The sequence below is a fragment of the Pezoporus occidentalis genome, unplaced genomic scaffold, assembly GCF_034315485.1.
Source record: "Pezoporus occidentalis ecotype Australia unplaced genomic scaffold, CSIRO_AGI_Poc_V1 ctg45, whole genome shotgun sequence".
In the NCBI taxonomy this organism is placed as follows: domain Eukaryota; kingdom Metazoa; phylum Chordata; class Aves; order Psittaciformes; family Psittacidae; genus Pezoporus; species Pezoporus occidentalis.
The window spans coordinates 2,564,041-2,589,897 of record NW_026915780.1 but is presented as its reverse complement, the minus strand read 5'-3'; the positions used below and the strand labels follow the sequence as shown (position 1 = coordinate 2,589,897).

Genomic DNA, 25,857 nt, shown 5'->3' with positions numbered 1-25,857 from the left:
TGCCACAACAACAGCTCTGCTAAAGCCTCTAATAGGTCCAAGAGTTTTCCCACATCCCAAAAGATGACTTGCAGAAGCTTAAAATAATGTGTTTTCCTATTAAAAAGCTGCTATTACTCGTGGAATAATAATAGCATGAGTTGGTCAAGAATAGGGTATTGAAGAGTGGGAAGCAAAAGCTTTCTGGCTTTGTAAGAAAGCAGTGCCTGTGCAATGCTTTCAATTTACTGAAATGGGGCTTTGAAGCTGCTCCAAGGTTTGTAATGTTTAGAGCAAACACTAAAGTGAGGATGGAGGGAAGAGCTGGCTGGGCAGGCTTCCATTTAATGCAATTTCTGTAGCAATTATAAAGATATGCAGTCCTGAGTACTTAAATATGTTCCTAGATACTCATCATTTTAGATTTCATACATAGAAATCTTTGACAAATGCCGCTTTGAAGTCATTAAATTAGCTACTGCTGGGATGGTACATGTTCCCATGCATTTCCCCGATTATCTGCACTTTAAATTAGAGTATTTCCTGTATTTTTAGGCTGAGATATGTTTGCAGTTACAGAAATCATGGGTCTGTAGCTGTTATTTGCTGTGCTGTCTCTGATTTTCTAGCTTCCTTAGTACATTCACGGCTCGTGTTCTAGAATAAAGAGGCAAATCCACCAGGCTGCTGACAAGGGCGCAGTGGCCATTTCTCAGCAAATGTGGGAGCTTTGCAAGTATTTGGAGAGCTTTTGTTTAAGTGAAGGAAAGTGGGAGGTTATACTCAGTGTCATATGCTTTAATAACACTATAGGTTCTCCTCCTTGAAGTCCTTTCTCTCAAGGCTGGGACCATGCGTTGCCTTTTGGGTTTACAGGAGTGTACAGAAAGCATAATTAAATATATATATAACTATATATATATTAATCTATGACAAGAAAGAAGTTCTTCCCTTTTAGTATGGTGAGGCCATGGAAGAGGTTGCCCAAAGGAGCGGTAAATGCCTCATCCCCAGCAGTGTTCAAGGCCAGGTTGGACAGAGCCTTGAGCCACATGGTCTAGTGTAAAGTGTCCCTGCTCGTGGCAGGGGGTTGGAGCTGGATGAGCTTTAAGATCCCTTCCAGCACAAACCAGGCTGGGATTCTAGGATTCCACATCTTTGATTGGAATAACGTCACTTCCACGGTGTGAATCCCTGGATGCAGGTGCTGGGTCTCTCCAAGGAGCTGTCAGAAGCTCCGCAGCATCCTTGGCAAACTGGAAGCAAAGGTGAAACGGTTGCCAAAGAGCTGACATTTCTGTGAATGGATTTGATTTGTGATGGGATGAGAGGAAAAGACAGAGGACCAGCGGGATGAGAGACAGACAAAGACAAGCCGCTGCTGGAGGTCTGTTGGGGCCCCACACACAGACATCTACCCGGTATTATCTTGTTCTTGCTATAGCCTTTCAGTCTTCCAACTGCTTAGATTTATTTCCTGAAGAAGCAGGTAAGCTCTGTCAATAGAGCTAAATTGCTTCAAATCCCACAGCAGCTTTGTCTTTCATCCTCTCCCCTTTCTTACCAGCATAAATTCTCTTCAGACCTTGCCTGGAGAGAACTGAAGGTGGGTTTAAAGATGCCTCATTCTGGAGATCCCTCGCTGCTAGACTTTGTGGAGCAGTGATGTAGTTCTGTGGATGAAGCACTATATCTGAGCATCATATGATGTTTTCCTATAGCCAGCAACTGAAGATAGAATCAGCTTTGGGCTTACTCACTCTTGCTGGCTCCAGCTCAACAGTGTATCCTAAAACACATCCACAGTGTAAACCTGGGCTTAGAAGTAGCCTGGATGATGCAAGGAAGCAGGGCTAGGACCACTGAGGTGGAGCAGCAAGGCTCCATTTCTGTCATGCTGTGTCAATAGGGGTATTTTGGCCACAAGCATGGAATGCTGGAGCAAGAAAGGTTGGATAAAGTTTTTTTACAACTTTATTTCATGGTTGTGCAATTTCTTTAGGTTCTCCCTATGGAAAATCTCTTTCCCCTCCCAGTAAGGCATTAATAATTATATGTCGTGCGTTTTCTTTGGTTCTTTGGAAGCAGCTTCACATTCCTTTCTCCTGACTAATTAATTTAGGAGCCATGGAACTTCTTCACCTACAGGAAACCTGGAGAGGGGCTTTGAACAAGGGCCTGTAGGGCCAGGCCAAGGGGAATGCCTTTAACCTGCCCGAGGGGAGACTGAGATGAGCTCTTAGGCAGAAGCTCTTCCCTGGGAGGGTGCTGAGGCACTGGCACAGGGTGCCCAGAGAAGCTGTGGCTGCCCCATCCCTGGCAGTGTTCAAGGCCAGGTTGGACACAGGGGCTTGGAGCAAGCTGCTCTAGTGGAAGGTGTCCCTGCCTGTGGCAGGGGTTGGAGCTGGAGGAGCCTTAAGCTCCCTTCCAACACAAACCATTCCACCTCTCCTGGAGGAGAGATTCTTGCAGATAGAAGCCTCTTGTTTTGCAAGAAGAGGTATCCAGGGGACTGGAGACAAAAGGAAGCAACGTTCAGACGCCCTGATTCTTGCCTTTCCTCAGTAATCCCCTCCTCCCTGCCCTACTTTTCAGCCTGGCGTTTCTATTCTGAGTTTCACCGTCCCAGTTCATTGCCCCGCGCAGCCTGAGATGCTGCAGAGGCTTCCTGAAGGGAAAAGGTGGATGTCAAAGGCTTCAGACTTCTCTTGTTCACCCCAGCTCTGCCATGCAGCCACCTAAGCATCATATGGAATCCCAGACTGGTTTGGGTTGGAAGGGGCGTTAAAGCCCATTCAGCTCCAACCCCTGCCACAGGCAGGGACCCCTTCCACTAGAGCAGCTTGCTCCAAGCCCCTGTGTCCAACCTGGCCTTGAACACTGCCAGGGATGGGGCAGCCACAGCTTCTCTGGGCACCCTGTGCCAGCGCCTCAGCACCCTCACAGGGAAGAGCTTCTGCCTTAGATCCAATCTAAACTTCCCCTGTTTCAGTTTGAACCCACCACCCCTTGTCCTTTTGCTACAGTCCCTGATGAAGAGCCCTTCTCCAGCATCCTTGTAGCCGCCTTCAGAAACGTCTTGCCCAAAGGGTGCTCAGGCATCGGAACAGGCTGCCCAGGGCAGTGCTGGAGTCACTGTCCTGTAAGTGTTCACACACCGTGTAGACAAGGCCCTCAGTGCCATGGGTGAGCGGTGGCCTTGGCAGTGCTGGGGAATGGTTGGACTGGATGAGCTTAAAGCTCTTTCCCAACCTGGCTGATTGATCCTACGCTTCAAACCCTCGTGTTCCCGCACATCCTCAACGCTGCAGGAACCGACACACTCCCGACGTGCCCGGGCAGCATCACCTCTGACTCCGGCGCTCTCCCCTCATGCATCCCGAGCAGGGTCCGAGCGCAGGGTCCCCTCCGCTGCGATACCGCCGGTAACCGCCAGGCGGCTCCACGCCCGCCGCCGCGGCGCCGGGGAGCGGGCGGAGGAGGAGGAGGAGGAGGAGGAGGAGGAGGAGGAGGAAGGAGATTTCCTGCCTGGCCGCCGCCCCGCACCGCCTGCGCGTCCCGCGGCCCGCCCGCCCCTGCGCGGGGAGCCGAGGGGCGCCGAGCCGCCGAGGTGAGCGGGGCCGGGGAACGGGACCCGCGGGGCAGCGGCTGCGGTGGCGCTCGGGCGGGGGATGCTGCAGTGCCGGGGCTGGTGCTGCCGGTGGGGACCGGGGCGGGCAGCGCAGGTGCGGGGGGAGCCCCGTCCTCCTCCTCCTCTTCCCTGTCCTCCTTCTCCCCTTCCTTGTTCCCGTCTCCCCCCGGCCATGCCGTCGGAGGCCGGGCCGCCCCGGTACGCGACGGGAAGCGGCGGGTGTTTGCGAGCTTCCCGGTGCCGGTCCGCGCTGCTGCGCTCGCCCCTTCCACGCGTGCCCCTTTCTCCACGGGGTGCCCGTCCTCGGGAGGGCGGCGGGGACCTCGGTGTTGGGGTGAGGCGGGCGGTGGGAGCCTCATCGCTAGGGGTTGTGGTAGCGGGAAGGGTTCGGGTGATGCGGAACCCACCCGCGATAATACTGGGGAGCGGGCAGGTATTGCTGCCTCGCTTCGGGCATCGCTGTTTACTCCCCTGTGCGCCATCCAAGTGGGTGTCCGGGCTGTTCAGGCTCATTCCCGGCTCCTGGAACGGGGCTGGGAACTTAAGCTTTAAAAACCCATTTTATCCCCCGTTAGCGTATCCGTGCCGTGTTCATCCAGCTCGTCCCGAGGCAAAGGGGGCTGTGGGTGCAGCTGGAATTCAGACAGACAGCATTAATGACCAAGGGGGTGATGTTCCTGCTCGCAAACTCTTTTACCCTCCCTTGGGCAAGAGGAGCGCTGTGTGAAACCCATGTGCTTCCACTCGCTGTTGATCAGTTTGGTTTGATAGTGGTTGCCTGGTTCACATCACCAGCATCGCGGCTGCTGCCTGGCAAAGGCTGTGATTTGGCATCAGATGGTGCCTAGAGGAGGGGGGTCACCGGAGGGACTGGCATCAGGGATGCTCCTGGCAAGGGAAAAGCCCCTGGTTGTGTGGAGGTGGGTGTAAACCTTGCAGCTGGTGAGGAACTTTGTGCTTTCCTTTATGCAGGCTGACGGGGAGACGTCAAATGAGGCTTTCATGGAAAAGATCACATTTATTACTTCCAGAAACAAAGGTATCGTGTTTAATCCCTCCTGCTTATGGTTTTGTTTAAAAGACTGAGAAAAATAACGACAAACCTCACAAAAGTAATGTAAAGACAACTTCTGTCTCCCATCACTGGGTTATTTTTCTTACACTTTAATTGTGGTTGTCCAAAGGGTCACTGGATACCTGCCCTGTGACTGAGCAGTGCTTTTGAATGGGAAAGGGTATCTCTTGTGTTTGATTTTCCACTGAGGTTCCTCTCCCTGTGGCTCATTTCCATAGTGTGTTAAGCTGTGTAGCCTCTAAACCACTGCCTGGGTCTGGTTTGTATGGTACGGACCACTGGGCTGAAAGAAATGGTGTTGCTTAGTGGGGTTCTTTTGCGAGGATGTTATAAGCATTACGAGAAAACTTGGGGAGTGGAAATAATGAGGTGCTTGGGAGTTGAAAAATACTTGTGCATGGGGATCTTCTGTGCACGTTGTGCTGTGGGGCTGGGGAAAATAAAGTAACTGTTGATGAAAATCAGTGACATTCAGCTGGAAACTTGGTGTCATTTGAAAGAGATTTTTATATGGATGTAATGGGCTCTACTCATCCAGGAGGTGTGTTAAGTTCCCAGTTAGCTCTGATGGGTAACAAGTGGAACCGTCCAAGTCTTGATGTACAATGATGCAGGTGGTCCATGTGTTGTTCTCGCTGGAGGTGGATGAGGAGTCCCTAATGGGGGTAACAGTCTGTAATTGCTGCTGGTGGGGCAGCCTGTGTCTGCTTTGTGCTTGGGGTGGGGGCACTTGTGCCCTGAGAGAGAAAGGGGGTGAGGATGGAGGTGGGAGAAGCAGAGATTATGCAGCTGAGGTCTCTGGGTTCATGGGGCTGTGCTGGTGTGTATGCAGATGTGGGCTCTGCACCGGAGAGGGTGTGAAGGGGGTTAAGCTGCAAATACTTGTTTTCTGGACTGAGAAAAGCAGTTGGTTTAGAAATGTGGGAGAAGAAAGGAAAGAGAAAATGTGAGGAAGAAAATGGTGTGGGTGTAGTGTCTGGTTCCTTTAGTTTGTGCTGTCTTTGGTCACAAATGAAAGAATTGCATAGGAGCTGTGTTACAGCAGCCATCCTGGCTTGCTGTGCTTTGGCTAGTGTCTTCTATATTCCTTAAATGCATTTAATTATAGAATCCCAGACCGATTTGGGATGGAAGAGACCTTGAAGCTCACCCAGCTCCAACCCCTGCCACAGGCAGGGACACCTTCCACTAGAGCAACTTGCTCCAAGCCCCTGTGTCCAACCTGCCCTTGAACACTGCCAGGGATGGGGCAGCCACAGCTTCTCTGGGCACCCTGTGCCAGCGCCTCAGCACCCTCACAGGGAAGAGCTTCTGCCTAAGAGCTCATCTCAGTCTCCCCTCGGGCAGGTTAAAGCCATTCCCCTTGGCCTGTCCCTACAGGCCCTTGTCCCAAGTCCCGTGCAGCTTTCGTGTGTGTACGTACTGCTTGGTGTTTGATGTTGTCATGTAGATTTGTTGAGGATCTCAGAGCTAGGCAGTCCTACTGAAGAGCAAGAAAGAGGCAAGGCACGTGTTGAATGCTGTGTGGGACGCAGACCGCCAAGATACAAAGGAATACTGAATGTACTGATGTGAGCGCAGTCCACCCTGCTCGCTGGAGGAGTGGGAGGTTCTGCAGGAGAAGGTGTTCAGTTATATAGAGAAGCTGAGGATGGTGTCTGTGCCTCCTCTGAACGGTACTGTCATTTGTAAATGCGATACTGTATTTCAGTCTTGATTTCCAGTATAGGGCTTGGCACAGATTTATGCAGGGCTTAACACCAGGTGGAGATCCTGTGCCCGTTGGTGGTATCAGAGCACTCAAAGGCCATCAGCAATGAATGCTTTAGTAGAAAAAAACCTGCCTTTATATAGAAACACGAAGGTGAATGTATCTGGAAGGACCCTGACAATTCCTCAGCAACAGCAGCTGAAAGGAAAAGGGCTAAAAGCATCCAGAAGGTGCTATTTGGTGTCGGGGGTGTTGGTAGGAGGGACCGGCTGAGCGGTGGTGGCTGGTCTGTGTGTGGAGCAGAGGCTGGAGCAGGCTGGGCTCTTGTTCCTGCCTAGAGCCCAGGGAAAGGAGCAGGGACCTGCACTCTGTGGGACAAACCCATGGCCACACCTCTTGTTTTGGCAGGGTGATGCTGGTGGTTTGATTTTCATGGCAATAGGGGCCAAGCTGAGGAGATTGCTGAGTATGCAGTTTGAGTTTACTGAGAGGTGTAAAGCACTCTCAGGGCTTTCCTTGGGGTTAGCAAGCGTGGTGCAAAGTAGGTGAAAAGCTGTCAAGGAAATTGCTGGTTGTTTAAAAAAGGAAGGCCTGGTACTGCAATTGTCATGCTTGAGCTTGGAAATAACCACTTTGGGGTTTATATTCCTGTATGAATAGTGTAGTAAGGATCACAGAACCCCAGCCTGGTTTGTGTTGGAAGGGACCTTAAAGCTCCTCCAGCTCCAACCCCTGCCACGGGCAGGGACCCCTTCCACTAGAGCAGCTTGCTCCAAGCCCCTGTGTCCAACCTGGCCTTGAACACTGCCAGGGATGGGGCAGCCACAGCTTCTCTGGGCACCCTGTGCCAGCGCCTCAGCACCCTCACAGGGAAGAGCTTCTGCCTAAGAGCTCATCTCAGTCTCCCCTCGGGCAGGTTAAAGCCATTCCCCTTGGCCTGGCCCTAAATGTTCTTGTCCTCAACACAGTGTTCTCAGGGAATAATATACACAGACTTGAACTTAGTTGCTTGCTCCATGTCCTGTGCACGCTGGGATGCTGTGGCTTTCCAGCCCCGCATCCTTGTGTCCTGGGAAGTGGCTGTGGAAGAGCTGAACCTGAGGGCTGCAGTGCCCGCAGTGAACAGTTCTTTGTTTCTTGATAGGCATTTTATTACTGATTTCCTGATACAATATTAATGAAAGCAGAACCCCTTGTAACCTTAAACACGATTTGGTGCCCCATGATCAAAGCATTGTAAATTGAAGGGATACATAATTTAGACCTCTTTAATAATGTATTCTTTGTGGCGCATCGTTTATGGGTACCCTGTATGTGATGCTTGTTTTATGGGTTGAGAGCTGTCTTAGGGAATGATTCAGATGTTGCCTTAACTGATTTGCAGTGTGGTGCAGCAGAATTCAAGCTGAATGGAAAGAGGCTGTGCCCACGAGGCTGCTCTGTGCAAGGCTTTCCACATCCTCTTGAACTGTAATCTTATCTTGTTCTTGTCGCCTGTGCCCTTCTGCACAAGGCCTTATCCAGGTGTAGTCCTCATCCTGTCTGATAACAGTAGGTTTTGTGTGATCCATCCCGAGTGCTGTGAAGGTTCATATTTAATATTTGCTGTGCTCCAAACTTCTTGCTGTAATGTAGATATCCTTTTAAATAAATACGTACAACAGACAGGAAAACTTGTATAAGCCAGAGCTGAAATGAGATGCTGATAATACAGAGATAGGAGAAGCACAGGGTTTATATTTGAAGTATGAACAACATGGAGCATATTTTTAAGGCATGTGCACAGCATTGCCTTCTGAATTCACTCTGCTTACTGCAGGTACAGTAATTCCATCAGTGATGTCCTTTCATGTGCCTATTCCTGTGTGCTGCCTGCAGAGGATGCCTCTGGGAACTGGAAGGATAGATGGGAGAGGGGGATGCTGTTGGATGGTGTTTTGACTGTGGTGTGCTCAGATTTTTAGAATCATAGAACAGTTAGGGTTGGAAAGGACCTTAAGGTCATCCAGTTCCAACCCCCTGCCATGGGCAGGGACACCTCACACTAAACCATGGCACCCAAGGCTCTGTCCAGCCTGGCCTTGAACACTGCCAGGGATGGAGCATTCACAACCTCCCTGGGCAACCCATTCCAGTGCCTCACCACCCTCACAGGAAAGAATTTCCTTCTTATATCCAGTCTAAACTTCCCCTGTTTCAGTTTTAACCCATTACCCCTTGTCCCGTCACTACAGTCCCTGATGAAGAGTCCCTCCCCAGCATCCCTATAGGCCCCCTTCAGATACTGGAAGGCTGCTGTTTCCCCATGGCTGGGTGTTTCTTTAGCTGCTCTGTGTTGCGTTTCCTTCCTCTTCAGTAAAATCAATATCTCTGTCATCTGAAATGACTTTGAGAGAAAGCTTAATGAAAACGCAGCGCTGCTGTCACTGATGATGGTGCCCCTTGTATGGGACTGATTGAAGACTAGCAGAGTAATCTTGATTATTGGCCAGCACAACCAGACTGAGACGAACTGTGGGAGCGTGGTGCTTTAAACATCCCTCCCCTACGGATGTGGTGTAATGTGGATTGTAATAAGGATTGAATAACTTAGTTGGTTGTGCAGAACTAGTACTCTCCTACCTCTGGTCTTGCAAACTAAAGGTCATGGTCCCCTTGGTCTGCTGGGGTCTTTTCTATGTGTTCCCAAGTTGGGACCATGCTCAATGAGGTTCATTCTGTTTTCTTCTCTCTTGGTGTTTGCTCCCAGAATTTGTTACCTGTAGCAAATACGTCTTTTTATACCTTGGTCCTTTTAATGAAACTTTTAATCAGAAACAAAAGATAACTCTGGTGAATGGCAGAAAGCCCACATCATCACGACTTGAAGGCAGCAATGAGAATTTGGGGGCTGAAGACCCTCTGGTTTTCAGTGTATTTTAAAGGATCTGTAACTGTTTCCTCACCAAGAGCTGTAATTCTTTAGCTTCAGTGTTTTCACTGTTACATGGGATGCATTTTAGTTTCTTAGAGAAGCAATTAACTTTTTTAACCCACCTTTCTGTCTTTTACCTTATTTTTGGTATAATATGGCAATTTGTGAGCATATCTGTGTGCAAAATCTGCAGAGAATTTACCAGGACTTATTTGGATACTGTCTTGTGTCACTTGCTTGAGCAGTGCTCGGTCTGCCCTCACTGGTGAGCTTCAGTTGCAGTTTGTAGACATCTGATGCTATAAGATTGTGGTTAGAAGAGTGTGAACCTTTCAATGCGTACTGAAAACTGTTTTCTTCCTAACAGATTTTATTGCTAAACATGCAGATTTCTTTACCTGTAGCAGTTTCTCAACTGATTTCCAAACTAACAGTGCAAATTAAAGGATAAACAAGCAAACAATCATGTCCAACACAGATGTATCTATTAACCTGCCTTCACCTTGCTTGCTAGTTCTTTTAGTAAATCCCCCTTTAATTGGCTTTAGCCCTTCAATCTTGTCGTGTTTCCTCTTTGTCCATTGATGATTATTTTTCTTTGCATTCCTAGCCTCAGTGTCTGCCGTGATACACAGAATATTGCTTGAACTGCAGTGCTGTGATTTACCATGAGTAGTGGGCTGTTGATTTAAACAAGCAGTGAATTATGTTTTTTATCCCATGTTCTGTGTGTTTAGGTTTCTCAGGTGCTTTCTGAGGTTATTTTACTTTAGGTTTGGGTTTCAAGAGTGTATTCAATCATACTGCACAAGGTCACTTAAAGCATTTAATTACTCAACGCTATTAATTTAGCTGCTGCCTTTGTTTCTACTGATCTGTTACAACTGGGGGGAGTTAGCAAATTGCTACCGAGAGCAAGATTGTGGAAGAATCCCTTTCATATATTGCAGAAGAAAAGCCTTTGTATATAACCAAGTTAAAATGATGCTCTTCCTGTTAAATATAGGCATGAGTTTAAATGGGTTTGCGTTATCGTCTTGTTTGCAGTTGCCAAAAGCTCATTAATTTCAAGCCAAACTACTGCTGCTCCAAATTGCTTTTAAATTACACGTGTGCCCATCAATCCTGAAAAGCCAAATAAAGAACCCACCTGAGGGCACATTTCAAGGCCACAGGTACAGCACTAAATGCTGATCTGTTTCTCACAGGCTGTCCTCCCAGCTCAGCACCTCTCTGGTTCCTGACAGGAATAAGGGGAGAGGAAGCTTTAGTGACTTAAGTGTATCTAGGAAGGTGGGGAGGAAAGGGAAAAGTGGGAACGGGGAGCTGTATTTAAACGATGGCCTATTTGCATGCCTTTGTTTAAGCTGAGATTCAAATTTAGGAAGATGTGATGTTGAGACTATTGGGACTGCCAGAATGTGAGATTTTTCCAGGAGACCTGCTCCTATTGCACTGTAAATCCCTCTTGAGCGTGACATGGGCATGGGATACGCAGAGATGTACAGAGCGCGTGACAGCCGAATTCTTCACTGTTTCTGGTTTTGATACTTTGGCTGGTGAACTGCAGACGTTATTTGGAAGTTCTGTGTAACTTGATTGAGTTGTAATTTGTACTGAAGGAGCTCGGAATCGCTGTACTACATCGAACTTGAAATACGGCCTCGTCTATCAGCATCTTCAGAGGAAGAAGCTTGAATAATTTCCTTGGAAAATCACTGAACCCTCAAAACTTTCTCTGGAAACAGTGTTTTAATGTCTATGGACCCTCCTATAGCAGTTTAGGCATTAAAATGCAAGTTTAATGCCTGCGGAAAGAGACTACATGTTTTGTCTAGTGCAGCTCCGTGTGCATTTAACATCTTGGGGCTCAGTAGTAGTATGCCCCACCAGCAGGTCTACATACTGCTTTATCCTCTGGTGATGTTGTATTTAAATATATATGTATTGTATATATAATAAATCTTAGCAGGTTAAATATGGACAATATCTTTTAGATATTCGTGCTGGTGTTGGTACTCAGTCCTTCCTCCTTTACAAGGCTCTTTCACATCAGTTGTAGCAGCTGTAACGTCTATATTCCTGATGTTGGTTTTGCTGTAAAGAAATGGCAAGAAAAGATCCTACAGCGATTGAGCCTTTGTGGCATCTCTTATATCTTAGGAGAGAAAACCTTGTGGAAGTTCTGTTGGCAGAGTTGGAAACAGCTTGAACCAAACTGCTCCCTGATAATCATGGAATAGTTTGGAAGAGACCTTAAAGATTATCTACGCTGATAAAATATACCAGCTTCTTTAGGGCATTCCCCTTTCTAGCTGATATTTGACTTCAATTGATAATTTCATAGCTGCCGGCCTCTGTGGCAAGCGGAGGCACCTTCTGGTCCTTTTTGGGGTTGTAGAAGAGAGAAATGAAACGCAGGGACTGTCAGATGGCTGAGAGGATGGAGCATGGAAATCACTGCAGGTTATCTGTAGCCTGCCCTTGTGATCCATACTGCGCTGATGCTTTCAGTAGTTAACACTACGCGGGATGCTTCGACACCGAAGATGTTCTTTAAGGGAAGTTTGTGCAGTTCTCTTGGGCTCAGAAGATGGATGGAGCATCCCCGAGCTGTGGTCCCCAGGGTGCCGTGCTCCAAAAGCTGGGCTGCAGCCGCCTGTCCCGTGGGATGCTGCCATCACTGGGAGCTGTAATCGGAACCGGCTCCGGAGCGTGGGAAAGGAAGGAACTATCCCACTGGACAGCAGCTTGCAGGAGTATGCCAGCTGTTGAGGGGCCGGGGAGAGGGGGGAAGCACTGTTTTAGCAGGTTTTTGGCTAGAAATCCATTCACAGCTGTGTATCAGTGTTCAGAGGTGTCTGGTATGTTTGAGGATGTTTTGCCTTCGTACGTGAACTTACATCTATTTCAAACAGATATTCATTGTAATGGCTTCTTCTAAATATAGTCTCCTTCAAAACATCCAGGCTCTCCTGTTCTCTTATAGCCGAGCATGAAGTGTGCTGTTGTCCTATGATGCTACACAGCCCCGTATTTATACACCGCTGCTTTGTGCAGATTTTGCCATTGTATCATAGAATCCTGGAATGGTTTTGTTTGGAAGGGACCTTAAAGCTCATCCAGTTCCAACCTCTGCCACGGGCAGGGACACCTTCCACTAGAGCAGCTTGCTCCAAGCCCCTGTGTCCAACCTGGCCTTGAACACTGCCAGGGATGGGGCAGCCACAGCTTCTCTGCGCACCCTGTGCCAGTGTCCCACCACCTTTGCAGTGAAGAATTTCTCCCTTATACCTAACCTAAATCTCTCCTCTTTCAGTTTAAAGCCGTTCCCGTTTGTCGTTTCTTAAATGATGTTGTTGTTATGCAAAGGCATGTTGAAAAGTTGCTGGATTTCTGCTCATCCATTGAACACGTTGCTCAATGTGCTCTAATATTTCCTAGTGTTGGTGTGTGGCCATTCCTGCAGGAGCATTGCCAGTGCTCCATCCCGCTGCTCTCCACCCTTATTGCATCCGAGTCATTAATATCCTCATCGCTGATTGAATCCACCAGGTCTGGGTTTTATTAAGCTGCTTTGCAAACACGTTGCTGAAGCTGTGAGTCACTCCGATGGGTGACAGTAACTTCCCCAAAATACCTTCAGCCTGGAAGCTGTGCTCTCATTTTCACTGTCATGGTAAGTAATAACCGTTGCATGGCAGATAACGGAAACACCGCTTTGTAGCAACCATAAAGTAAGGGCCTAGCATGGTTTGTGTGGTTTACAAGTGCATTCAAGGGGCTGTGTTACAGAAAGCAGCATATCCTCAGTTGCTGCTTTTTGTATGTATGCTTTGTTATAGCCAAGAAATAGAGGGTGAGGACTCAGGGTCCGTAAGACAGCAGAGCAGTGGGATGCGTTAATATTGATACCTGTTAATACAATTTGTGGTAGGGTCACTCCGAAGTCGTTCCTTTTGTAAAGTATCTTTATGGAAAATGTTTGTATTTTACATTTAAAAACTTAGAAAAGGAGCAAACCTCTAAAAGACTTGTCCTGCAAAGAATTTGATGCCCTTTTAATTGTACTTTAATGCTTAGGTTCATATGCTCCCTTATGAAGCTGTGGCTGCCCCGTCCCTGGCAGTGTTCAAGGCCAGGTTGGACACAGGGGCTTGGAGCAAGCTGCTCTAGTGGAAGGGGTCCCTGCCCGTGGCAGGGGTTGGAGCTGGAGGAGCTTTAAGGTCCCTTCCAACCCAAACCAGTCTGGGATTACAAATTGAAGTTCAGTGGAGAGTAGGTGCTGCATCACAGTTCCTCGCACACAGAGCATCAGACTTAAAATCAGAGGGATTTTGTGTTCTTCCCAGTAGTCTTTGTGTTCTTATAGCAAGGAGAATGAAAGATGCTCTGCAGCTCCTCAAAGAAATAGTCTTTATACATAGTGTGTGGACGTGAACTTGTATTGTTTTCCTGTGTTTGGGACCTGGTCCAGCTATTTGCGGCGGTGGAGTTTCTATGTATGAGGTGTGCTGCTGGTAATATACTCCCCAGCCTCAAATGTCCCGTTTAATTCTGTGTTTTTTTTTTTCCCCCAAGGCTAATTTAATGTATTCATGTGTTTTCCAAGGGAAATTACTTGTGAATGTCACATAATTAAAGTTTCTAGTAACCTAGATACATTGCTATTTTAGTATTACTGGAAATATGGTATTTGCCAGTTTATAAACTCGGGTATGTGCACTCCCCAGCACTGTACCCCTAAACTGGCAGGCTGGATTACTTAAGCTCTGTCTTCAGTCATAGAATCATAGAATGGTTTGGCTTAGAAGGGACCTTAAAGATCATCTAGTTAGAGACAATTGTCTGTGAGGATAATGCGGACAACCTGTGGGCTTCTTCCCGGCATTGAGGTCACTTCTTGTCTCAAGACACTTTTCCTTCCTCTCTGATGAAGGAAGGGAGCATGGGGAGATTAAATGGTTGATTTCCAGCGTTGGGTAATGTTTATTTCATATATCTGGGTCTATACATGTGTAGAGAATGGTTCTTGTCACTAAAAGAACAAGAGAAAATTGACTCAGATGTTTTTAATGTGTTATTTCTACTATATGAATGACTGTGATCACCAGATGAAATATTGATGGGCAGAGTACATGGACAGTTTGAATGGGAATAAGGCAAGATGTGATTTTTAAGGTTTGATTTGAAGTGCAACTTTAGCCTGTTGATGTTTAGCTCCCAGGGGTGGAGGTGGCAGTGTGGGGAAAGGCAAGATGAAGAGAGCAGGTAAACATGAATTCAAGTGAGAGCTGTGGTGGTGCCTGGGTTGAGTGGCAAATGGGTAAGCTTATGAAAAACCCATGTAAGAGACAGGATTGGAGAGTGGGCTTTCAGGTTCATGATTCTGCTTATCACCTTCTTGGTATAACCGTGTAGAGGACAGAAGTTGCAGCTGGCAAGGGTGATGGGCTTCAGTAAGAAGAATCTAAATCCAAATCACAGAATCCCAGCATGTTTTGTGTTGGAAGGGACCTTAAAGCTCATCCAGTTCCAGCCCTTGCCACACCTTCCACTAGAGCAGCTTGCTCCAAGCACCATCCAACCTGGCCTTGAACACTGCCAGGTATGAGACATCTATAACTTCTTTGGGCAACCTGTTCCAGTGTCCCACCACCTTCATGGTAAAGAGTTTCTCCCTTATCCTTATGTGCATTAAAGCCTTTGTCATAAAAAGTGGTGTAATAGCAGGACCTGTCCCCCTTTTTTAATGAATCGAATCTGGCTGTGCTGTAGCTTTTGCTTGGGTAGGCACATCTCCTGATTGCCTTTCATCTCGAGGCATTCTACGGCTTTGATGGTAGCTATTGGAACTTGCTTCAAAACACAAGAATGAAAGGAAAAAGCTGGAATTTTAAAGAAATCTTGTCTTTTGAGCATTTTTCACCAGAGGTGATACAGCACATCTGTTGATGTCTGGTAGGCTGCTGCTCAACCCTGACTTCAGGAACCACAAACACCCATTGTGTTGGGCACCAGGACCGGCTCTGGAGCTCGCTCGTCACGCAGCGCCGAACACTGCAGCTATTCATGGTGCCTGTTTCAAGGGGCTGACAGCAATCTTTATCTCTGCATAGAAACTAGAATTGTCCTCTTGAAAGCAACAGAGGCAACAAAGCCAGGGGGGAAAAATGACTGTGTTCAGCACCGGTTTGTTTCATCCTGTCACCGGCAAGACTGGAGCGTAGGGAAGTCCCCTCTTCCGTGAGCCAAAGGCAGGTGATACCAACTTTTTAGTGTCTGGGGCTTATGGTTGTGTATTAAATACGTTCATTTTTGTCAGAAATAAGGCTTTTTATTTCTTAATTTTATTAGATTAGAAGGGTGTAATGCTTTTCTTAAGGATTTCTTGTAATATTGGTCTTTATTTACTAAAACCAATACTGTATTGATCATATACAGTTCATTAGGGACTGTAGTGATAGGACAAGGGGTAACGGGTTCAAACTTGAACAGGGGAAGTTTAGATTGGATATAAGGAGGAAACTCTTTCCTGTGAGGGTGGTGAGGCACTGGAATGGGTTGCCCAGGGAGGTTGTGAATGCTCCATCCCTGGCAGTGTTCAAGGCCAGGTTGGACAGAGCCTTGGGTGACATGGTTTAGTGTGAGGTGTCCCTGCCCATGGCAGGGGGTTGGAACTGGATGATCTTAAGGTCCTTTCCAACCCTAACTATTCTGTGATTCTGTGATATATGTATTGATGAATTGTGTCTGTGGAATGTTGTGTTTCAAAATGTTGTGATCTCAGGTTCAGGGAAAGAGGACTTTTTTGTTGAGTTTCAGCATCTAAAATCAATGCTTAGAGTGATACATCATACATATATCAGAAAAAGTACTGCGTTTGCTGAGAATTAGTGCCCTGTCACCATTTGCTGCTTAGGGATTTGCAGCACTCGAGCAGTAGCTAATGAGTTTTTAAAGGAATTAAAGAGACCCTGTTAGTTTTCAGGGCCAAAACCAGAATCAAAGCTCAGAAACCGCAGAGGCACTTGTGTAATTCCTAACTCTGTGTTTAAGAACTCCCATGGGAACCTCTTAAACCAACAGGTGTGTTCTAAGTTTTTAGATCTTTATTGTTTTCTGGCTTTTTAGGTCTCCCTGGAAACATCTAAACAATTGCATCACATCAGTGCTCTTTGATCTGGGTCTTTAAGAACTGAAACTCTTGTTTAATTGCAACACAGGCTGTTTGGTAAGATATTTGTGAAACACAGTGTCCTTATAATAGCTTCACACCAAGGTCATGGTGAACAGATGATCATAGTCAAGCTGTACCAGGATACTAAGTAGTGGCGATAGGTGGTTGCTGTAGTAATATGGATACTAGGAATGTTAGAGCAGCGATACTGGTGCGTTTCTTTGGTTTGGTTGGGTTTTCTTTTCCAGTTTAATTAAATTATGACCAATGTGAAGTCATTAAGCAAGGATGATGTTTATGGCAACGATTCCCTACTGGTGTTAGGCCTCAAAATAGGAGATTTCTCTGTACCGAATCCCTGTAGCCTCTGATGCTTTGGGACTGCTTGTCAGCACTTCATTTTCTTGTGTTTTTCCCCAAGGCATGCAAGCAGGATTGAATGCATTCACACTGTCCTGTCTTTCTGTAGGAAGAATGGGCAAACAAGGCATTGCCTGTTTATAAAGTTTCTGGAATGCTGGAATCATTTGTGTGCTTTGTTTCCAAGCAAACAAAGTCAGGACAATGGGGAAAGGATATTGTGATTGGGCCTCTGGGACTCTACTACTGCATTTGAGTTTGAAATAGCCTTTAATATTTCTGACCTGATATCCTGAGCAATAGAAGAAAATTCCAAGTGGGCAGCAAGCCTTCCTTGTTGTGGGAATGTCTCTGCTTCCCCTCGTTTTGGTGTTTCTTAAGATGCAGGTCGTTTTCTTAGTGGCAGAACAGTGTAGCTGTGCACCAAAAATTGATTGTCAGCACAGATCAAACCAGCAAATTCGGTTTCGGTGACTGCCAGAAGGTAAAGCAGAAAGTAGAAAAGGGAAATAAACTATGCAAGTAAATAGCACAGCAAGAGGGAGACCTCAGAGCAGCTTCCAGTATCTGAAGGGGGCCTGCAGGGATGCTGGAGAGGAGCTCTTCATCAGGAACTGTAGTGACAGGACAAGGGGTAACGGGTTAAAACTGAAACAGGGGAAGTTTAGGTAAGACATTAGAAAGAATTTCCTTGTAATGTCTAATCTGGGTGCTGAGGCGCTGGCACAGGGTGCCCAGAGAAGCTGTGGCTGCCCCATCCCTGGCAGTGCTCAAGGCCAGGTTGGACACAGGGGCTTGGAGCAAGCTGCTCTAGTGGAAGGGGTCCCTGCCCATGGCAGGGGTTGGGACTGGAGGAGCTTTAAGGTCCTTTGCAGCCCAACCTATTCCAGGATCCTAAGTCTTTAATAAACAGTTTTGGATCTTCCATATCTGAATGAACAAGGAACTTTTGTAGTGTTGGATCTGAGAGCAGACTAAAATTATGTCCTATGTCATGGCCTTGTGGTCCGAAGACCCGAATCCAAACTGGTTCTCCTTCCACCCTTGAATAATATTAGCAGGCATTATTCCATAGATGTCTGCTACAACTTCAGTTTAAACGCTCTTTCCTGTTACCTGAATGCACTGGGGCAGGCAACGATCCCTCCCTCCAGCCTGAAGGAAAGCACTTTGACAGCACTTCAACACAACACTCAGTTTGATGCTGTCTGGGTTTAATTTAGCAGATCTGGGGCGTTTTCTGGGGTTATTTTTACAAGAGAAGGAACAACTTCCTTGCTGGGAGTGCTGAGCTGTTGTTGCTGCATGTGGGTGGGCTGTGTCTGGGCAATGTTACACTTCATTTCAGCTCTTCTCTTTGGGGACACCTTCTCTCCATTGATGTCTTCAATAATGTGTTTACTGTTAGCACTTAGAAAATCTGCTGCTTTTCATTTTCCTTTTGCAGTGTTTCTGCATAACTAATGGAACAAATTCATTGCATGTTCTGGCTGAGTTAACCGCAGTTGCTGTAACCCACAAGGACCAGCCAGGAACCAGCTTGGTCTGTGCAGACTCTATTTCAGCAGCACTTCTGCTTCAGTAGCCTTGAAACAAGAAGTTTGCTGATATTGTGAGATAATACATAGTTTGTGAACAAACGGAGTTTATCATTGCATGGTATTGAGAGACTAATAGGGATAGATACCTGGGCTAATGTTGTGGCCTTCTGTGCTCTTCCTTTTGAGCCTTAGGCTGTGTAATTGTAGAATCATAGACTTATAGAATAGTTAGGGTTGGAAAGGACCTTAAGATCATCAGGTTCCAGCCCCCCCTGCCATTGGCAGGGACACCTCACACTAAACCATGGCACCCAAGGCCTCGTCCAACCTGGCCTTGAACACTGCCAGGGATGGAGCATTCACAACCTCCCTGGGCAACCCATTCCAGTGCCTCACCACCCTCACAGGAAAGAATTTCCTCCTTAGATCCAATCTAAACTTCCCCTGTTTAAGTTTTAACCCGTTACCCCTTGTCCTGTCACTACAGTCCCTAATTTTTGAGAGTATCTCCAGAACCAGCCTGGTGATGATGGTTTTGATTGAGATGTAGTGGTAATAAAAAGGTACTTCTGCCCTTCGTGTCTGTTAGGGGGACAAGGAGAGTTGTCAGATAGGAAATGGCCATTAAAAGAGGAGGTAAGAGTTGCTGTCAAAATGATTTTATGTTTTGATGTACACAACTTGCCACGTGTCTGATGAAATCTCATTGGCAAATGTAAGTTTTGGAGAAGAGGAGCTACAGAAAGGTGCCGCTCCTTATAGTAAATGCAGGAGGAATGAAGAGAGAGAATTCCTTCCTTCAGTGCACAGATGTATTTGCTGCCATCAGTAACAGTGACTCCGACATCCTGTGTATTGTCTCAAAAAGATTAAGAAAGTATCTGTCATAATTAGAGGAGTTGATGGCAACTTGGCAATAGCCCTCACCTTCCACTGTTCGTGCCATCATTTAACTGCTGAAGACCCTGGGCTGAGGTGGTGGTGTTCTCTTTGGTTTTCCTCCGTGCTGTGGTTTAGCTAGTGAGAAGCTGCTAAACTGGTCCTAGCTCCTGAGGGCCCTCAGGTTTAGATTGAAGGATGAGAACAGAGGTGTTGCGTCCCCCTGAAACAGATCTCTCTGGGAACTGTGGTTGTTGTAGGGACACTTTAACCTCCACAGAGAGATGTAAAACCAGGCATAACTTTCATCTGTATAAGAAGTATAAGAAACTGAGGCAGCACAAGAGCCCATGGGGAGTCAAGTGTACGTCTTGACTTTAAAACCCTCTCACATGTGGACTTCAGTTCAGAAAAAAACCCATGCATAATGTCTGCATGGAAAGCTATGGGCCTCTGGAGGTGGCAGGAGTCACTGTAGTTGTCATCCTCATCCTGGAGCAGCTCTTGGATATCTCTGACAATATATTGGTGTTCGTTATGTGTTTCAGTTTAGAGTTGCAGAACTGCTTCCTCATTGTATTCTTGCAACAGATTCCTTATGAAATCTCATGTTTCTGAAAGGAGATTTATCTGTTTTCGTTTCCCACCAGTGGTTTTTGTTTTGCATCTGGGTTTGTTTTCTCAGTCTCCGAGCATGAACGTCTGACATGCTCCTGGAGCCAGTGGTAATGATGACTAAAGGAAGAATGAAGTTCACTGTTTCTTTTCAGATAATTGCACAGAATAATAGCTGAAATAAGCAGAAGCTCACACAAGGTTGAGTTTTCATCTCCTGCATTAAGCAGATAGTGGGAGATACCAGAAGGTCTTTGGATAGCAGCATCCATGCAAAAAGGTCAAGTGTGTGTAGGACAAATCCATTATATTCAAATGAAGGAAACTTTGTATAAATGCAAACATGAAATCCTCCCTGAGGGCAAAAGCTTTTATTTATCCCCTCAGTGTTACAGAAAACAGGCTTGGAACCAGCCTCTGCTCTTTAAAGCATCACTGTGAGTCTCTGGAGGATGCTGTTTGTCTTTCAGGCCTGTTTATGTTCTCTTTGCCCGCAGGGAGCTATGTGAAGGGGATTTTTAGACAGGAGAAGTTACAAACTAAACAGAGGAGGAAGCCTGAACTAAATGAACTAGCAGTGTTCTTGTTTAGCTCATTTGAATGAAGGCTGATGATGTTATGTGAATGGCTTCTTCCAGCAAAGAATCCGGTAATAGTTTTCTGCCTGTCCTCAGTTACTAATTCAGGCCCCTGAGCTGCCACTCAATGAGGATGTGTAATGTTATTTGCAGGCTGTAAATCAGATAAGGAAGACGCTTCCTTCTGCAGGGCTCATTCTTTTGTATTTCTTAATTTATTTATATATTTTAACCCAAATATCTCCTTGGGCTGGCTTACAGCAAACAGTTAACCCATCGTCAGCGGTGGCACGGTGCAAAGCGGTTGAGGTGGTCCTCAGCTATGGAGCATGAGGAGTACAGAAGAAAGGGAAAATAAAAAGGAGCCTCTAATCTTGGATGTTGTTTTTCTTGCTGTTTTCTATTTATGCAAGAGCTGCACTATTGCTTTCTGATGCTGTGAGCTGGGCTTCCTTTCAGTGTTGCGTTGGAAAGAAGATCCCTATGCATATATTGTTGGAGGGAGTCCAGAAGAGGCCATGGAGATGCTGCAAGGGCTGGAGCAGCTCTGCTCTGGAGCCAGGCTGAGAGAGCTGGGCTGGGGCAGCCTGGAGAAGAGAAGGCTCCTGAAGGGGAGACCTGAGAGCAGCTCCAGTGCCTGAAGGGGCTGCAGGAAACCTGGAGAGGGGCTTGGGACAAGGGATGTAGGGACAGGCCAAGGGGAATGGCTTTAACCTGCCCGAGGGGAGACTGAGATGAGCTCTTAGGCAGAAGCTCTTCCCTGTGAGGGTGCTGAGGCGCTGGCACAGGGTGCCCAGAGAAGCTGTGGCTGCCCCATCCCTGGCAGTGTTCAAGGCCAGGTTGGACACAGGGGCTTGGAGCAAGCTGCTCTAGTGGAAGGGGTCCCTGCCCGTGGCAGGGGTTGGAGCTGGATGAGCTTTAAGGTCCCTTCCAGCACAAACCAGTCTGGGATTCTCTATGATGATTTAGATGGCTGCATTGCAGCTGGTAGTAGCGTCTTAAAGACGTCCCATGAAGAGAAAAGTAAAGAAGCTGGACAGGAAAAGTAATAACCTGGCATGAAACTTGATGGGGAGAACCGTGTTTCTGTAAAGGCTGTGAAGGAGCTGCCCATTCCTTGGGCAGTGTCAGTAGGTGCCATAGCAGTGCTGCCCTTAGGATAGAGGTAGTCGGTGTTGACCAATAACCCAAGATTCCAACTTCAGTTTCTTGCTTTCCCCGTTTGAGAGCACAGTCTTGCACCTGTGAGATTGTCATCTTTGTGTGTTTTGTGCCACAGTCACCCAGGTCTCAGTAATCCTTTGAGAAGGAGCCTCTTGTCAAACCCCATGGTTGCTTACGGATGTTGCAAAACAAGGTTGTTCTCAAGATGTATATTGCCACATATTGATGCGGAGCTTAGTCATTAAGTTCTTCGTATGGTAATTTGTTAAATAGCTGTTTAAAACTCTTCACTAACAAATGTATCTTGGGTATTTAGAAACTCTACAATAACAAACACATCTGGGCTATTTAAATAAGGAAAGAATCTCCCATGTCCTCCCTGCAGAACTCCTGTTATCTTCAGAATTACAATTTCTCCACCGACACAGAGGGTGAATCCAGAGCTCCTATAGCACAACCCTAACGTGTTTGCTGCAAACACACATCCCTTGTTAACTCGTATTTACATAAAACATGCTGACACCACTTTGGGGAGATGGAGTCGGATGCTTTCTCAGCTGTAGAAATTTGCACACGAGATGGAAGATGTTTTGATTAAAAAAAAAAAAAGAAAGGGGGGTAGCTGGATATTGCTTTCCACTTATTCCCAAGTGTCAGAATCAAAGCAGCATTTCTCCAGGCGTTTTGCCCATTTTCTTCTTTTTTTGTTCCTCTTGTTGTTTGGATTTTTTCCCCTCAAGGTTGGGATTTGTTGCTTTTTTTCCTCTTAATGGAGGAATTCAATCTCTTAATGGGATAAATGCATGTAAAAATGCCTTGTTGACAGAAATGAGCATAATATTACTAGGTTTAGGTTCCTGTTTATTTGTAGTAGTGTTTGTAATTTATTCTTTTATTTATAGGCATAGAATCATAGAACGGTTTGGGTTGGAAAGGACCTTGAGATCATTTACTTCCAAGCCCTAATAGGCAGTGGTGAATTGGGGACACCCAGTGGGAGACCTGTGAGACTTCACCAGTAACGTCTTCCTGCTGTAATAACAGTAATGAAAGATGTTGCAGCAATAATGTCTGTTTTACTTCTACACATTCTTCTGCCTTGCAAGTGTTCTTTTACGGAGCCATTTCTGTGCTAACATTTTAGTCTGTGGTTGCTTAGTGTATTTTTAAGCTCTATTTCAAAAGCCTTCAGTGGAGGTGGAGAGCTCTGGCTTCCCTCATCCATGTTAAAATAGCTTCTTAAGAGCATAAGATAGAATCTTATCTTTTTTTCGCTGACGTGAGAAGCAACATTCCCTTTCTCATTCCTTTGTTTTTATTTGCTCCACGTGGATGCTCGTGCTTCTGGCTTCTCAGAAACTGGAGTAAAATCTGGTTTTAGAAACTAGAGCAGAATCTGCATACTAAACCTGATCTCGTGCAGATTTGGAGCCTCCTTTGGGGGGATGTGAAGGAAGGAAGCTGGAATTAGGGAGGGTTAGAACCCATGTAACTTCAAGGATGCGTATTCTAAAAAGCCTCCATGGATTTGCTGCTGCCTGGATTAGAAGACCCTTTAATTTGCTTTTAATTAAAATGATTTTCATTTATTCTGTGCCTTCTTCAAAGGTCCCAAGGCACAAACTTGTGATTATATATATACGAAATGCAAAATCCATATGCATGTGATGCTGAGCTTCTGCATTGAAGTTAAGGATGAAAAAGAGTTTTAGCCTCCTTTTTTTCTATCAGTATATTTAGAACTACAATTTCCCTTTATGGAATTTAAAGCACTGTGGTTGTACATATTTGATTTCAATGAGATTGCAATCCAAAGTGTAAACATTGACCTTCCATAAATACCTTACGTGAATATTAAATAGCCAAGGCTTTATTTTTGTGAGTACTTTAAGTTGTAGGAAAAAAAAAATCATGTAAATACCTTGATTTCTTGTAGAAAAAGAAATGCACCTACTGCAGAAAAGTGCAAACCAAAACGCTACCAAAATGATGCATTAAAATGGAAACTGTTCCATAGCTCATAAGTATAGTTGGGTTATGTTGATCTTCTTTTAAATATTTGATCTTAACGCAACATAGGTATTTATAAAGAAAAACCTTTCCTAAAAATTACTGTGCTGCACTGAATCTTTCTTGTGCATTCCACGATAACTACTAAAGAACGAAAGAAAGAGGGTCATCAGCTGGGAAACAGACGTATTTTATATGACTTCTGTGATTTCTTTCTTTTGGGGTATTTGCTGTGGAGCTAAACCTGGTGATCAGCATGGAAACCTGGAGAAGTCCAAGGTGTAGTATGGATAATGGAGTCTCTGGCATGAATTTGATGCTAAGGTGATGGCGATGGAGCTAGTGGTGGGAGAGCGGAGCAGCAGAAGGGGAGACTGAAAGGAGCACTTTATTTTTCCAGACTGGAAGAATTGCTTTAATGTTGCTTTTTGTTTTGGAAGAAGTATCAAGTGCAGTGGCAGAGATGCTAAGAGTTGAAGTTTTCTTATGCTCATGAATTTAGATAGCTCTGAATTAACATTAGAACATTTTTGTAACCTCCCAAGGTCTGCTGGAGGCACGAGTTCTCTGTGTACTTGTGCACAATGTGGGCAGTTGTATATATTCAGTAATGGTACCATGAGTTTTTAATGTGCAGTAATTAAAGTGGGAAAACAGAACTTTAAAGGCCTTAAAAAACAATTTAGACGTTTATTTCACAATAAAATTGTGTCTTCCTCCATCAAAGAAGAAAGCCTGAAACTTCTGCTTGTTTATAGAGAGCAAGGAGCATCACTGCTTGAGCTGGGGTAGGCAAAATGCCATTTTTGACATTACACTGTTGTTTGAGGGTATTACACCAGAATTGTGAGCAGCATATTTTCTTATAATGCTGGTTTTGTTTTCTGAATGAATGCAGCAGTGTTGGCTTCCGCGGAGGAGTTGTTCATGAGGAGTTCTTGCTTGGCATCGGGGAGGAGGGTAGATGGCTGTGCTTAGCAGTTTGACTGGCGTTTTGGGGGGTTAACTTTTGAAAGGCTGGGATCTTTGTGTGAATATCTAATGTACAATTTAAACCAAAGCCCTGATGTGATTGTCTACAGCAGCCTGTTGGCAGTCACCTGCTGAAGGTGTCCAGGTAGGGTGCAATTGCTGGAGAACACTGCGATTGAGTAGCAAGAACTGAGCGATCCCAGTGAAGCGATGACTTTGACTTGCAGGATTTTCCTCCCTAACACTTGAATGATTCCATTTGAGGCTTATGGGTTTTTTTTAATCTGTTTCTGTTCCACCGTTACGTCCCAAATCTGTTCCCCATCTCTTCCACTACAGTCATACAATCCTGGACTAGTAGTATGGATTGGAAGGAACCTTTATAGGTCATCTAGTCCAACTCCCTGGGTCATGTAGTCAAAACAATAAAGTCTAGGTATTAATTTCTGGCATAACTGGTCAATAAAGGTGACTGACCATGTGAAGGGGCTGGTATTTGGGGAAGCATTAGTGGCACACTTTGTAAGGCAAAGTGTCTCCTAAGGGCAGTTTCCTCCTTCTCCCTGCTATGTTGTCTTCTGTCCTCTGTGGTTTATGGTGGGAGCAGATTTGTGGGTGAGTCTTTCTTCAGACCTGCAGTGGCTTGTTTCCAATGGCAAGTTGCTTCCAAACTTTGGCCCAAGAATCCATGGATTTCTGTTTTCTGGGAACACATCTGGCAGTAGGAGAACCGTATTTTAAGTGCAAATGATGGTTGCAGAGTAAAGCTGAAAAGACCCTTTCGTTTCTTTCTTCTTGTTTTCAGTTGGCTCTTACCTTGAGTAAGATGCTTGAATTGGAAAGATGGTTATAACCATCTTGTGAAATCACTGTGTTCTGTTGCTATGTAAATAGGTTATAATAAATGCCTGCTTTGAGGTTGTGTTCATCTGAGACCAAGGGAATGCTGCTGCAGGGTGCTTTCTTGTAAAACTTAGGCTGTTCAGATGAAGGACTGAGTGGCAGCTATCCACATACAGCTTTATTAAGGACTGGTTTATGCATTTGTGGTGAGAACCATAGCAGTTGTGTGTTTTAAATGACTTTGCAAGCCATCTGTATTGCATCTACTGTGCTTCATTGTTTTATTTAGGCACAGATGTTACAAAAAGGACTTGAATGGAGTTATGTAAAACTCCAGTGCAAATTGTTGTCCTCTTCGAAATGAGGATGTCGTTGTCTTCTTTTGGCTCTGGGGAGGTTTGATGA

General features: G+C 45.8%; 1 protein-coding gene across 2 annotated transcripts in view; it reads left to right on the top strand.

The window, feature by feature from the left end:
• The first annotated feature begins 3,489 nt into the window (after positions 1–3,489).
• The window catches only part of PTPRE (protein tyrosine phosphatase receptor type E), a 97,402-nt gene continuing 75,034 nt past the window's right edge, over positions 3,490–25,857 (top strand). Inside the window, exons 1-2 of one of the 2 annotated variants that reach the window (XM_062635224.1) lie at positions 3,490–3,589; positions 4,583–4,649. The gene's annotated coding sequence lies outside the window, so the exon portion shown is untranslated. The remainder of the gene's footprint in view (positions 3,590–4,582; positions 4,650–25,857) is intronic. The other variant, XM_062635225.1, reaches the window with a different exon arrangement.